The following is a 14,377-nucleotide window of genomic DNA, read 5'->3' on the forward strand; positions in this document are numbered from 1 at the left end:
CTCCACCCCTGCTCCTGGGCCGTGGAGCGGGTCACGGTTGCCTGCAGCACTCCCCGCGAACCCTGGGATCCCATTTCTTTCTAAGAACCCGGGTCGAGCCTCCAGCTCCGGACCATGGGCCCCTGTCTGTCCTTGTCAGTTCTGACGGTTGTCTCTTCCTAAGTGTGACCTGACGCTTGCTGCGCCTGGAGCTAATTAACTGTTGAGTGTAATGACTCCTAACTTCCCTTGCTGGTGCCCCGCCTCCGGGGTTGCTAAACTAGTGAGCAAGAGGTCCCATACCTCGTGATGGCCAGCCCTGGCTCCTACTCTGGCCCAGTTCCAGTGACAGAGCTCCCTTGTTATGTGTTGGATGTGTTGTGGTGGTTGTTTACTGATGATGACCTCCACCGTATCCGAGATGAATACTGCACCGCAGGGGCGTCACACAGACTCTGCTCTGAAACAATATAATGAAACAATGCAAAGTGCACTGGATGAAGCTGTAACTCCTACACATAGAACAACTTGGTAGATGCTGGCAACCCTGTCATACGCTACAAACACTAGTGGTGCTCCAGGTGCACTGAATTTCTGTGGAAAAAATTCATTATAAGTTTATGAGTCAAAACATACAACTCTGCCCTTCACCTCGTCACAAGCTTACGGTAATTCAACACCCTGATCACCTCAATATCCAACAATCCTAAACAACTTTTTGACACTTTTTATCCCCCCCCATAACTCTGAATAGGTAATCTACTCAAACTGCAGCCAGGCTGATCTTTTTTACCTCTAGCCATTCAAGCACCAGCTCAGAGGCACCAGTTAAATAACCTGGCTTCAGGTTAATGCGAGCCCCATTCCGCAGCCCATACAGACCTACCATGCGAATTTCTCTACCTGCCAGCATATAAAGAAGTCCATTTGAGGGGTCCATAACCTTGTGGGCTCCCCCACCACTCTGCCACAAACCACAAAACACCTACTTCAAGGACCCTCCTCCCCTCGCCCCACTGCTATGACAAGAGGAGCAATTAATAAGTGCTCTCTTCCCATGTAATGACACTTATCCAATAATTATACTCACTTACCTCTTTTTATTTATTCCAATAACAAGAAAAATGGCATAGTGGGTTGGAGATTGTTCTCTCTCTGTGCCTAATATGTACAGAACATTCCCTTATATAACCCCCCATTAACACCACCCCTCCTCTAAGTACACCCCAATACTATTTCAAATCTCCTACTTCCACACCCTTTAATTGAATCCCTTCCTAAATGCTAATTTCTTATTCCAAGTAAATTCCCACCTTAACCTCCGTTGAATGGCAGGGGCCCTGTACGACCTCTCTGGAACACAGACATGAACACAGGCTGCAGGGCCAGCTCCAATTTTTCGTAGGCTCTGGGGGAAAGAGTCTCAGTGGGCCTCATACATATGTGGCGTCCTGGATTAGCCAGCTCGTCACAGGTACTACAACACACACCCCCACCCCGAGACAGGCACATCAGCCAGACACAAAATCCTTGTTGCCTCCCTCCAGGGGCTGATGTCCACACCAGGTGGGGTGGAGCCAGGTGGTTGGCCCCACCCACTGAGGAGTTCACAGTCCTGGAGGCAGGAAAAGGATGTCAGATCAGTTAGGGAAGTGCAAGTGAGAGGAGTGAAGTACTGGTGAAGGAGTAAAGAGGAGTAAACTGACCGTGTCCGTGTGTGTGGCCCGGGCACTAAGAGCAAGGTTGGCAGACGGTGGTGGCCATCTGCAGGAGAGGCAAATCAACGCGGAATCGTAGGACCGGGGTCGGGCGGTGGCCCGCCGGTACCGAACCGGGGAGCGAAGTGAAGCCAGCACACACCGGCAGGGCCTGCGGACCCTGACCAGGCTTGGAGTCGCCGTTAAGAGGTCAAATCCGTCAGTGACCGGAACCCCAGGGGGTTTCCTAACAGCCAAGACCCGATAGAAGACAACCGTCCGACCAGTAGAAGGAAATACAGCTACCGCCACAGCTAGAGTTCCAAGGGCCAGAGCCTGCGGGCGAAAGGGCTCCTCCGGCGCATATATACGCTGGGGAGCGGGTTACCGGTGGGAAGCCATCGGGACCGAACATACACAAAGGTGCAGGGAAAGGCAGCCACCACCAACCGTCCGGGAGAAACCACAGCAGCCGGCTGCGAGACCTGTCCATCCAGCCGTTTGGTTTACCAGAGACTTTGCATACATTTGTGGCTGAGTGAGAACAACCGTGCCATTCGACACCGCGCTGCGCAGTCCAGGCGACCCTGCACCTTGCCAGCCCTGCCTCCCCGTCACCTCACCGGGCCCCGGGACCACCAACCCCTACGCACGGAGGAAAACAACATCCCAGCTGCTCCCTACTATCGCTCCCGGGATCCCCGTCACCAGCAGCGGTGGTGCCCAACCTCACCACAACCCGTGGGTGGCATCACGGACTAAAATCTCCCAAACCAACCACCCCTTTCACTCACGAGCGAGGAGCGCCACTCGAGTCCCCGGATACGGCCCACCGCTCGGGCCACCGAGCAGCCATCGCAGCAGCGCCAGACCCGAGCGTTAGCGAGCGCAGTGCAGTGGCGTCCTCCCCGCCCGCAACACATACACAGATCTGTACACATACAGGCATACATACATATTTGAAAACAAATTCACAAAAATACATATAAACAGACATAAACATACAGTCATATACAGTGACATAATTAGATATAGACATCATACATACATATACAGGCACATTACAAATAGTTTTAATTTGGTGAAGACTCACTCACCTCCCCGCTTGTCTCCGTCCAACTCCCCCCGTCATGTGGCTGTGCAGGCCGCTGCATGATGGTCATCACCATTACTAACAGACATGGCCATGCACAGTGCACACTGACATTGCTGTACATACATTACAGGAGGGGATGGGGCCAACAGCATATAAATAACAGGAGGGGCTGGGGGCTACAGTATATAAATAACAGGAGGGGCTGGGGGCTACAGTATATAAATCACAGGAGGGGCTGAGGGCTAAGTAAATAGAACACATGAGGGGCTGGGGCTACAGAATATACATCACAGGAAGAGCTTGGGGCTACAGAATATACATCACATCAGGGGCTGGAGGCTACAATATATACATCAAAAACCAAAGCCACAGCAGGGGATAACCACAGGGTATATGGGTATATATATATATATATATATATATATATATATATATATATAGGTATATATATATCAGTGAAGACCAGATCAGTGAGATCAGTGAGATCTTCTATGTGATTATAATTGCCCCCCTGACCTATTGTGGTACCTTGTTCAGTTTTATATATTTTATTCTATATGTATTGTCTGTCTTGGGCCTTTTAAACTTATCTATTAAAAGTTAATTTTTGACAGTTTTTTTTTCCTTTGGTCTTCACTACAATATATACATCACAAGAAGGGCTTAAGCTACAGTATATACATTACAGGAGAGGCTGGGGGCTACAGCACATACATCACAGGAGGGCCTGTGGGGTACAGTATATACATCACAGGTGAGGTTGTGGGCTATATTATGTTCATCACAGGAGGGCTTGGGGGCTACAGTATGTACACACATGAAAAGGCGGGGGCATACAGATCTGGGGGCACATACAGTTCTTGGGGGCTGCACACACAGCTCTGAGAGCTTCACACAGCTCTGGGGGGCCACACACAGCTCTGGGGGACCCATATAGTTCTATGGGAGCCCATCCAGCTCTGGGGGGGCACATACAGCTCTGGGGGGGCACATACAGCTCTGGGGGCACATACAGCTCAGTGGGGGGGCCCATACAGCTCAGTGGGGGGGGGCATACAGCTTGGGGGCCTCATAAAACTCTTGGGGTGCATAAATAGCTCAGGAGGGGGGCCATACAGCTCTGGGGTGCTAAGAACAGCATGTGCAGGGCCTGGAGCCTAGGGACCTTTGCAGGAGGAGAGAATTGAAACACAGAGGAGAGAACCAGTGTCCAAGGAGGAGAATCAGTGTCCACACTACACCTGGGTGGCAACACAGGAACACAGAGGACTATTCAATATGTGGGTGGCCATGTGGGAGAGCATAGAGCACACGTGGATTGCTGGGCATAAGAGCAGGAAATCATGCAACACATGTACACCCAAAAGGACAAGCTGGCGGGCGAGGACGTAACGACATTGATGTCCTAGTTGGGCAAGGGTAGAGAGGAGTGCAGGGACATCAGCGCCACGAAGCTACAAGACGCCGGTGTATTTAGGGACAGGGCGTTACATTTCTTTGACACAAGTCGAATTTTGGGGGAAGATTTGCTAAAAGTTCGACAGTTCGAGTTAGGTTCGAGAACGGTTCGATCACCATAAACGTGGCTTTGCACAGTATGGCTATGTGTACACATTGCTGTCTGCATGCGTACTGCGTCCCCATCACAATCCCTCTCCCTTTCCTACTCACCGATCACGGGCGTCTCGCTCCACGTCTGTCACAAATCTGCGGTGTCTTTTCCTCTTTAGAAAATGGCTGCCGCTTCATTAGTCAATTAGTTATTCCGTGCTTTCCCCGCACACCGGCGCCCATGATTGGTTGCAGTCAGACACGTCCCCAAGCTGAGTGACAGCTGTCTCACTGCAACCAATCACAGCCGCCGGTGGGCGGGTCTATATCGTGCAGTAAAATAAATAAATAATAAAAAATAAATAAATAAAATAATGCGGTTCCCCCCATATTTGATACCAGCCAGGATAAAGCCGCATAACTGGAGGCTGGTATTGTCAGGATGGAGAGCACCACGTTATCGAGAGCCCACCACCCTAACAATATCACCCAGCAGCCGCCCAGAATAGCCGCATCTATTAGATGCGACAGTCCCGGGGGACTCTACCCAGCTCATCCCGAATTGCCCTGGTGCGGTGGCAATTGGGGTAATAATGAGTTTTATCATGCCAGGAGTCTCCCTGAGAAGCCGTCCATGATTAAAATGTAAGTGAAAGTAAATAAACACACAGCGAAAAATCCTTTATTTGGAATAAAAGACAAAAAACACCCTGTTTCACCCCTTTATTAATCCCCAAACAACAATCCAGGTCCGAAGTAATCCACACGGCACTGTCAGATCTGCTACAGAACACGAGTGCTCTGTATCAGCTCCACGTAGCAATGAAGTGAATCGCGCGGTCAGCAGAGACTTCAGCAATGCAGACTTCAAGATTACCAAATGTGCCGATCTTTATCAATAGAGTCAGTAGCTCAGTGGATAAAGCGCTCGCCTCGGAAGCATTAGGTTGTGAGTTCCGGTCCCGGTAAAGAATTTAATTATTATTATTTTTTTTTTTTAATTTTTAATTTTAAATTATAATTATTAGATATTTATAAATATAATATAATTTAATTATGCACTGAGGGGAGGAGCCGGACATCAGCTGTGAGCCACGGGACACACCTCTAAAATCGGAGCAGTTCACGGAATGAGGCTGCATTGCTCTCTCCTCTCTTTTTCTCCCTCTCTTTCTCTCTCTTTCTCTTTCTCTCTCTTTCTCTCTCTCTTTCTCTCTCTTTCTCTCTCTTTCTCTCTCTCTCTTTCTCTCAGTCTCTCTTTTTCTTTTTTTTCCCCCTCTCTCTCTCTTTCTCCTCTCTTTCTCTCCTCTCTCTCTCCTCCCTCTCTCTTCTCTCTCTTCTCTCTCTCTCCCTCTCTCTCCTCTTTCTCTCTTTTTCTCTCTCTTTTTCTCTTTTTCCCTCTCTCTCTCCTCTCTCCCTTCTCTCTCTCTTCTATCTCCTCTCTCTTTCTCTCTCCCTCTCTCTTCTCTCTCCTCTCTCTCTTCTCCCTCCTCTCTCTCTCTTTTCTCTCTCTTTTCTCTGCACTCTCTCTTTCATCTCTTTTCTCTATCTTCTCTCTCTTCTATCTCTCTCTTTCTAAGACCTGGCGATGATCAGCTGATGCGGTCACCTGACGGAATTAGCTGACACTAAGTCGAGCGGTGAGGCCGGCTTTTTACCGGCCGGACGGCTAAACTATCAGCTGATGCTGTCGGACAGGAGTCTGGATACAGCACCAGAAGATTGCACTTCTATGAAAGTGCCATTTTCTGGGGCGGCTGCGGACTGCAATTCGCAGCAGGGGTGCCCAGAAAGCTTGGGCACCTTGAGCTGCGGATTCCAATCCCCAGCTGCCTAGTTGTACCTGGTTGGACGCAAAAATTGGACGAAGCCCATGTCGTTTTTTTTTTAATTATTTCATGAAATTCATGAAATAATTAAAAAAAGGGCTTCCCTATATTTTTGGTTCACAGCCGGGTACAAATAGGTAGCTGGGGGTTGGGGGCAGCCGGTAGCTGCTTGCTGTACCAGGCTAGCATATAAAAACATGGCGAAGCCCACGTAATTTTTTGGGGGGGCAAAAAACTCCTGCATACAGTCCTGGATGGAGTATGCTGAGCCTTGTAGTTCTGCAGCTACTGTCTGTCTGTATGGAGGAGAGCAGACAGCAGCTGTAGAACGACAAGGCTCAGCATGTTCCATTCACTAGTGTATGCAGGAGAGCAGACAGCAGCTGCAGAACTACAAGGCTCAGCATACGCCATCCAGGACTGTATGCAGGAGTTTTTTGCCCACCTAAAAAATGACGTGGGCTTTGCCATATTTTTGTATGCTAGCCAGGTACAGCAGGCACCTACGGGCTGCCCCCAACCCCCAGCTGCCTATTTGTACCCTGCTGGGAACCAAAAATATAGCGAATTTCATGAAATAATTAAAAAACAAATGATAATAATTGAAAAAAAAATCGACATGAGCTTCGCCCCATTTTTGTGTCCAGCCAGGTACAACTAGGCAGCTGGGGATTGGAATCCGCAGCACAGGTTGGCATGAGCTTTCTGGTCCCCTCTGCTGCGAATTGCAGTCCGTAGCCGCCCCCCAGAAAATGGCACTTTCATAGAAGCGCCATCAACTGGCGCTGTATCCAACTCTTCCAGCTGCCCTGGTGACGGTGGCTCACTGGGTAATAATGGGTTAATACTAGCTTTGCTTTACTAGCTAGTATTAAGCCAGAGATTCTTAATGTCAGGCAAGTTTGACCCGGCCATTAAGAATCTCCAATAAAGGGTTAAAAAAAAGACACCACACAGAGAAAAAATACTTTATTAGAAATAAATACACAGACACACTTAGAGACTCCATGATTATTACTCCCTCTTATCCCTCCACGATCCATGGTCTTCTGTCTTCTTTCTCCTTCAACCCATGCAGCTCTGCTACATTAGACAGCACTGCATGGGAGAAAGACGCTCACTGAGTGAATAGACTGCACGGAGCAGCAGCGTTCTTCCTCCGATGCTGTGCTGTCTGATGTAGCAGTGCTGCATGGGTTGAAGGAGAATCAACCCATGCAACTCTGCTACATCAGACATCACAGCATGGGAGGAAGACGCTGCTGCTCCGTCAGTGATCAGAAGTTGCGTGCTGTAAGCGGTGACGTCACCGCTGACAGGCGGGTTGGTATAGCAACTGTGATCTCCGTTATTCACCGGCTGTGACAGCCGGTGAATAACGGAAAGGGGAAGCAGAACGGGGAGCCGACCATGTGCCAGAGCATCTCGCCGGTACACGGGGATGCACAAACGACCACCGCGTACCGGAGAGATGCACTGACAGGACCTAGCAATGACGTCTAGCCATGTGACCAGTCTGTAGCCAATGAGATAATAGTGACTGGTCACATGCTTTTTTGACGTCACGGAAGGTCCTATCATCAGTGCTGGTTACCGGGAGGATGCAGCGATTATCGGAAGGAAAAGCGGCGAGAGACAGAGTGCAGGACGCGTCGCAGGGACAGGTAAGTGTTATGGCAATGTTTATTAACTGTATGTGTACATTTATAATGTGTTTTTATGTGTTTGTGTTTGCCTGCCATTGGTTTCAATGGGGCTCAAGAGGTTCGTCGAGCCGTTCGCCGAACCGAACTCGAACGCTTCCTCTGTTCGACGAACCAAACCGAACTCGAGCCTCTAGAGGCTCGCTCATCTCTAGTAGTAACCGTTCAGCCCAGTTTCTCTATCAGGATAATGAGACCCACTTCAGCACAACAGAGAGTCCCAGCTAAATGTCTATTTATATTAATGTAATTTCTCTTTTAAAAATAAATCTCCAGCTTGTCAAAATTAAACACGAGAAATCAAAGCGAAAACAAACCGGATGCAAATTTTTGGTTGTGTTTTTGCACTGATGCAAAGTTCATTCCTGAGGTCCTTGTGTCTTTTGTACACGCTGTGAGGTGACCCTGCCGCAACGTCCCCTTCATCTCATATAACAATCCATTTATTATTCACCACGTTTCCTCTGACTGAGGCACCGTAATAAGGTTTGAAGCACTCGCCGCTCCCTTTGGAATGGCCTCGTTGCCAGGGAATTAATTGAGAGCCTCTGCTGCACACGTTATCATGTCAGAGAGATGAGGCAATTAGTCTTTTTTGTAACTACTTAGTATTGTGCGCGCTTCTTGTGTGAATGAAGTAAATTAATCAGCCGCCGCCAGAAAGGGTTTTGTAAACGAAATTGCCAGGTACACACTGATCCACTTTCCTTTTTTTTTCTAAAAGTATAGAAAAAAACTATAGCAACTTTATAGGTTCATGAAATGAAGCAAACTACAAAAATAAAGCAACTTCCTGAAATCTCCGTCTCAGGTTATGTTCACACCATGTTTATACACTGGGATGTGTATGTTAAAATGGATCACATCTATCACCATAGGAATTCTTTGTAAAAATGTGTAAACATTTATCTATGTTTTTTGACTGTGCTAATGCAAACAGTAATATCCAATAAAGAATGTCAAAGATCCATTCATGGGCAAAATTGTTCCAGAAAATGAAATATTTCTCCCAGAAAATTATTGCAATTACACATATTTTGTTATACACATTTTTACTTCCTTTGAAAGTATTGAAACAGAAAAAAATAGAGGGGGAAAAAAGGCAAGTTACACACAAAAAACAAAAATGGGCCAGACAAAATTGTTGGTACCTTTCAAAAACTGTGGTTAAACAACTTTGTTTCAAGCATGTGATGCTCATTCAAACTCACCTGTGGCAAGTATCAAGTGTGGGCAATATGAAAATCACAACTGAAATCAGATAAAGGGAGACGTTTATTCAACATTTGCATTGTGTGTCTGTCTGTGCCACACTAAAGGCGACGTCACACGCTACGTTATATCGGGCGATATGTCGTCGGGATCACGGATTCTGTGACGCACATCCGGCATCGTTAGAGATATCGTAGCGTGTGACAGCTACGAACGACTGTGAACGAGCAAAAATACTCACCTTATCGTTGCTCGTTGACACATCATTCATTTTCATAAAGTCGTTCCTTCTTCTGCGCACCAGTTGTTCGTCGTTCCCGAGGCAGCACACATCGCTCCGAGTGACACCCCGGGAACGACGAACACAGCTTACCTGCGTCCCACCAGCAATGCGGAAGGAAGGAGGTGGGCGGCATGTTACGTTCCGCTCATCTCCGCTCCTCTGCTTCTATTGGGCGGCCGCTGTGTGACGTCGCTGTGACGCCAAACGTCCCTCCCCCTTCAGGATGAGGATGTTCACCGCCCACAGCGAGGTCGTTCGGGAGGTAAGTACGTGTGACAGGGGGTAAACGACTTTGTGCGCCATGGGCAACAAATTGCCCGTGACGCACAAACGACGGGGGCAGGTGCGATCGCACGATATATCGTCCCGTGTAACGCCGGCCTAAGCATGGAGAACAGAAAGGGAAAAAAAGAAATGTCTGAGGACTTGAGAATCAAAATAGCTGAAAAGTTACAAGTCCATCTCCAGATATCTTGATGTTCCTTTGTCCACTATGCACAAAATAATCAAGAAGTTTACAACCTATAGCACTGTAGCTAATCTCCCTGGATGAGGATGACAGAAAAAAATTGCAGAAAGACTGCAACGCAGGATAATCTGAATGGTGGATAAGCAGCCCCAATGAAGTTTGGTACAATTCATGCTCTCCTGCAGGCTCATGGTGCATCATTGTCAGTAGAAACTATCCTTTGACATTTGAATTAAATGAAATTCTATGGCAGGAGACCCAGGAGGACACCATTGCTGACACAGAGACATAAAAAAGCTAGACTGCAGTTTGCCAAAATGGTAATCCTTCTGGAAAGATGAGACCAAGATAGAGCTTTTTTGGTAAAGCACATCCTTCTACTGTTTGCTGAAAATGGAAGGCCTATAAAGAAAAGAACACGGTACCTACAGTCAAATATGGTGGATGTTCACAGATGTTTTGAGGTTGTTTTGCTGCTCTGGTACTGGGTGCCTTAACTGTAAACAAGGCAACATGAAACCTGAAGATCACCAAAGGATTTTGGATCACAATCAGGCCTGGACTGACTATAGGGCAATTCTGGCAAATGCCAGATGTCCCTGTAGTGGGCCAGTGCTTGTAGTGAGCCGCTGTATCTGCAGTCACTGCCACGCTCCTCAGCAGTGAGTGCATGTGTCGCGGGCGGAGGAGGGGACGCTGCGCTCACCCACTGCTCGGGTCTGGCTGCTACTGCTACTGCTCGGTCGGTGGCTCGAGCGGTGGGCCGGATCCCGGGGACTCGCCCGTGAATGACAAGTGGTTTGGTTTTAGGGATATTGTCCGTGACGCTACCCACAGTTGTGGTGAGGTTGTGACACCACCGCTGCTCTGGACGGGGATCCTGGGAGCGGTGACAGGGAGCAGCTTGGATGTTGTTTTCTCCCCTCCGTGGGTAGGGGGTTGGTTGTCCCGGAGCCCGGTGAGGGAGGTAGGGATGTATGGCAGGCGGGTTATGGGGCCTGGTGAGGTGCAGGGTCGCGGGGGCAGCGCTGGTACTCACTCAGCCAATGATGAATGCAAAGTCTCCGGTAAAACTAAGGCTGGATGGACGGGTCCCACAGACGGCTGCGGTGTTTCTCCTCCCGGCAGGTTGATGGTGACTGCCTTTCCCTGCACCTGTGTAGTGTGTACGGTTTCAATGGGTTCCCACCGGTAACCCGCTCCCCAGCTTGGATGGGTGCTGAAGGAGCCCCTTTTGCCCGCAGGCTCTGGCCCTGGGAACTTTAGCCTTGGCGGTGACTGTGTTTCCCTTCACGGTTTGAGCTGTCGCCTTCTATCGGGACTTGACTGCTGGGAAACCCAGGAGGTTCCCTTCACTAACGGATTTGACAAATTCAACGGCGACTCCTAGCCTTGTCGGGGTCCGTAAGCCCTGCCAGATGGTGCTGGCTTCTCTTTGTTCACCGGTCCAGTACCGCCGGGCCACCGCCCGTCCACGGTCCTTACGGCTCACTCCAATCGGCCTCTCCTGGAGACGGTCACCACCGTCTGCCAACCTTGCTGTACCGTCCGGGCCACACACCTGGACGCCGTCAGACAGTTGCTCTCTTGCCACTTCACTCCTCCAACTTCCAACTCTCTCTCTCCTAAACTCAACTAAACTAAACTGACTCCTTTTCCCGCCTCCAGGACTGTAAACTCCTCGGTGGGTGGGGCCAACCGCCTGGCCCACCCCCTGGTGTGGACATCAGCCCCTGGAGGAAGGCCACAAGGATTTTATGTTTGGCTTTGGTGTGCCTAACCGGGGTGTGGGGTGTGTTGGTGTTGTTCTATGACGACCTGGCTTGTCCAGGGCGCCACACATGCCGGGCACACTAGCTGCAGCAGGAGCAGGAGGCAGCGCGCTGTGCTGTGACGGCTCTGCTGTGTGACAGTGAGCCCAGCATGCACACACTACAGAGGAGCGGGTGGTGCAGGTGACCGCAGCTTCCTCCTTCCTATTCAAATGTATTTGCGTTTTACAGACGTAAATATATTTGAACAGTGCGCCGGAAATGGGCCCCGCCCCCGACGTGCAGTAACGTGATGAGATCAGCACATTGCTGACGTCATCACAGTGCTGCGGGTGCCACACTGGATGCATCAGGCAGCGGTAAGCGCTCCATGGAGGAGCCGAAGATACAGGTTTAATTAATGGGGATGAGTGGGGAGGGTCTGAGGACACATAACGGGGAATATTTGTGAAGGAACACAGCTTTTTGACAGGCAGAGGGGGAGTACTGTATTCCAAGGCAGGGGGGAGGCAGGAGTGGGTAGTGATGGGGTAGTGTAATTTGTTTGTGTTTAGGTGGTGATGGGGGGTGCATTGTATTATGTTTGGGGAGGGGGTAATGGGGGGTGCATTGTATTTGTGTGTGTGGGGAGGGGATAATGGAGCATGCATTGTAGTGTGTGTGTGTGTGTGTGTGTGTGTGTAGGGGGAATGGGGGTGCATTGTATTGTGTGTGTGGGGAGGGGCGCGGAGTCATTGATCGAGGACTAATTATTTTGATATAAGTGAAATTAGTCCTGGACCTGTAGTGACTGCAGCGCTTGTAGAGTGATTAGGACACAGGTATGTGGCGGAACAATCCACAAATCAGGGAAGAAAAGAGCAGAAAATACATCAAGGTCTGCTACACACTGCAAAAATGTGTCACATAGTGCCATACAGTACTCACATAATGCCATACAGTACTCACATAATGTCATACAGTGTCACATAATGCCATACAGTGCTCACATAGTGCCATACAGTGTCAAATAATGCCATACAGTACTCACATAGTGCCATACAGTGTCACAAAATGCCATACAGTACTCACATAATGCCATATAGTACTCACATAGTGCCATATAGTACTCACATAGTGCCATACTGTACTCACATAGTGCCATACAATGTCATATAATGTCATACAGTGCTCACATAGTGTCATCCAGTGTCACATAGTGCCATACAGTGTCACATAGTGCCATACAGTACTCACATAGGGCCATACAGTGTGACATAATGCCATACAGTGCGTATCATGTGACGCCCTGGGCAAGCCAGGGGTCACAGGTCATGACACCACCACACACCCCACATTCCCTGCAGGCACACCAAGGTCAGAACACAAATCCTTGTTGCCCTCCTCCAGGGGCTGATGTTCACACCAGGGGGTGGGCCAGGCGGTTGACTCCGCCCACTGAGGAGTTCACAGTCCTGGAGGCGGGAAAACCAGCAGTAAGCTAGGGGAAGTGAAGGAGTAAACGGTGGAGTTTGAGTGGAGTTGGAGAGTAGAAGGAAGTGGTAGAGGAGCAAGTGACAGGAGTGGAAGTGAAGGAAAGTGACAGCAACAGAGCCTGAAGTTGGTCCGGGTGTGTGCCCCGGACTGAGACAGCAAGGTTGGCAGACGGCGTTGACCGTCTGCAGGAGAGGCTGATCGGAGGTTGCCGAAAGGACCGTGGACGGGTGGTGGCCCGGCGGTACCGGAGCGGTATACAAAGAGAAGCCAGCACCATTGGCAGGGGCCTTTCGGATCCCGGCAAGGCTAGGAGTCGCCGTAATTTGCCAAATCCGTCAGTGAAGGGGACCTCCGGGTCTCCCAGCAGCAAAGTCCCGATTGAAGGCAACAGTCCAACCGTGAAGGGGAGACACCGCCACCGCCAAGGCACCAGTTTCCCGGGGCCAGCGCCTGCGGGCAAGAGAGGGGCTCCTCCGGCTCATATCCAAGCTGGGGAGCGGGTTACCGGTGGGAATCCATCGCTACCAACAACCATTTCTAGGTGCAGGGAAGAGACAGTCACCGCTAACTTGCAGGGAACATCTACACCGCAGCCGTCCGAGGGACCCGTCCAACCAGCCGTTTGTTTACCGTGAACTGTGTCATCATCCTTGGGCTGAGTGAGTACCTCCGTGCCGTGCGGCACAGCGCTGCCCCTGCATCCCTGCACCTCCACAGGCCCCATAACCCGCCTGTCCACCACCCTAACCCCCCCGTCATCGGGCCCCGGGACCACCAAACCCCCTACCCACAGAGGGGCAAACCAACATCTAGCTGCTCCATACCACCACTCCCGGGATCCCCAGACAGGGCAGCAGTGGTGTCCACACAATCACCACAACCGTGGGTGGTGTCATGGACATTAATCAAATCCCCCACCAACAAATCACCCCTTTCACTCACGGGCGAGGAGCGCCGCTCGAGTCCCCGGGATCCGGCCTATCGCTCGAGCCACCGAGCAGCAGTAGCCGCAGAGCAGCGGCGGCCGGACCCGAGCAGTGGGAGAGCGCAGCGTTGACACCCTCCTCCCCGCCCGTGACAACTTGGTGTCACGAACAGGATCTTACCGCTCTGCCGTCTGGTAGAGGTGCGCCTTGTTACCACCGGAGGTGTCCGGCCAGAAAATTTCAGAAGCCGCCATCTTTGGCGCGAAAAGTCCCCGCTCGAGCGTCTTCTCGAGTAGTGGAGGCGCGAAGGCCAAAACCCCGCCCCGATAGAGGAGGAGCCGGAAAGAGGCTAAGGGGGACGAAATGGCGACTGGTCGTATGTAG

The sequence above is a fragment of the Anomaloglossus baeobatrachus genome, chromosome 5 (assembly GCF_048569485.1).
Source record: "Anomaloglossus baeobatrachus isolate aAnoBae1 chromosome 5, aAnoBae1.hap1, whole genome shotgun sequence".
NCBI lineage: Eukaryota > Metazoa > Chordata > Amphibia > Anura > Aromobatidae > Anomaloglossus > Anomaloglossus baeobatrachus.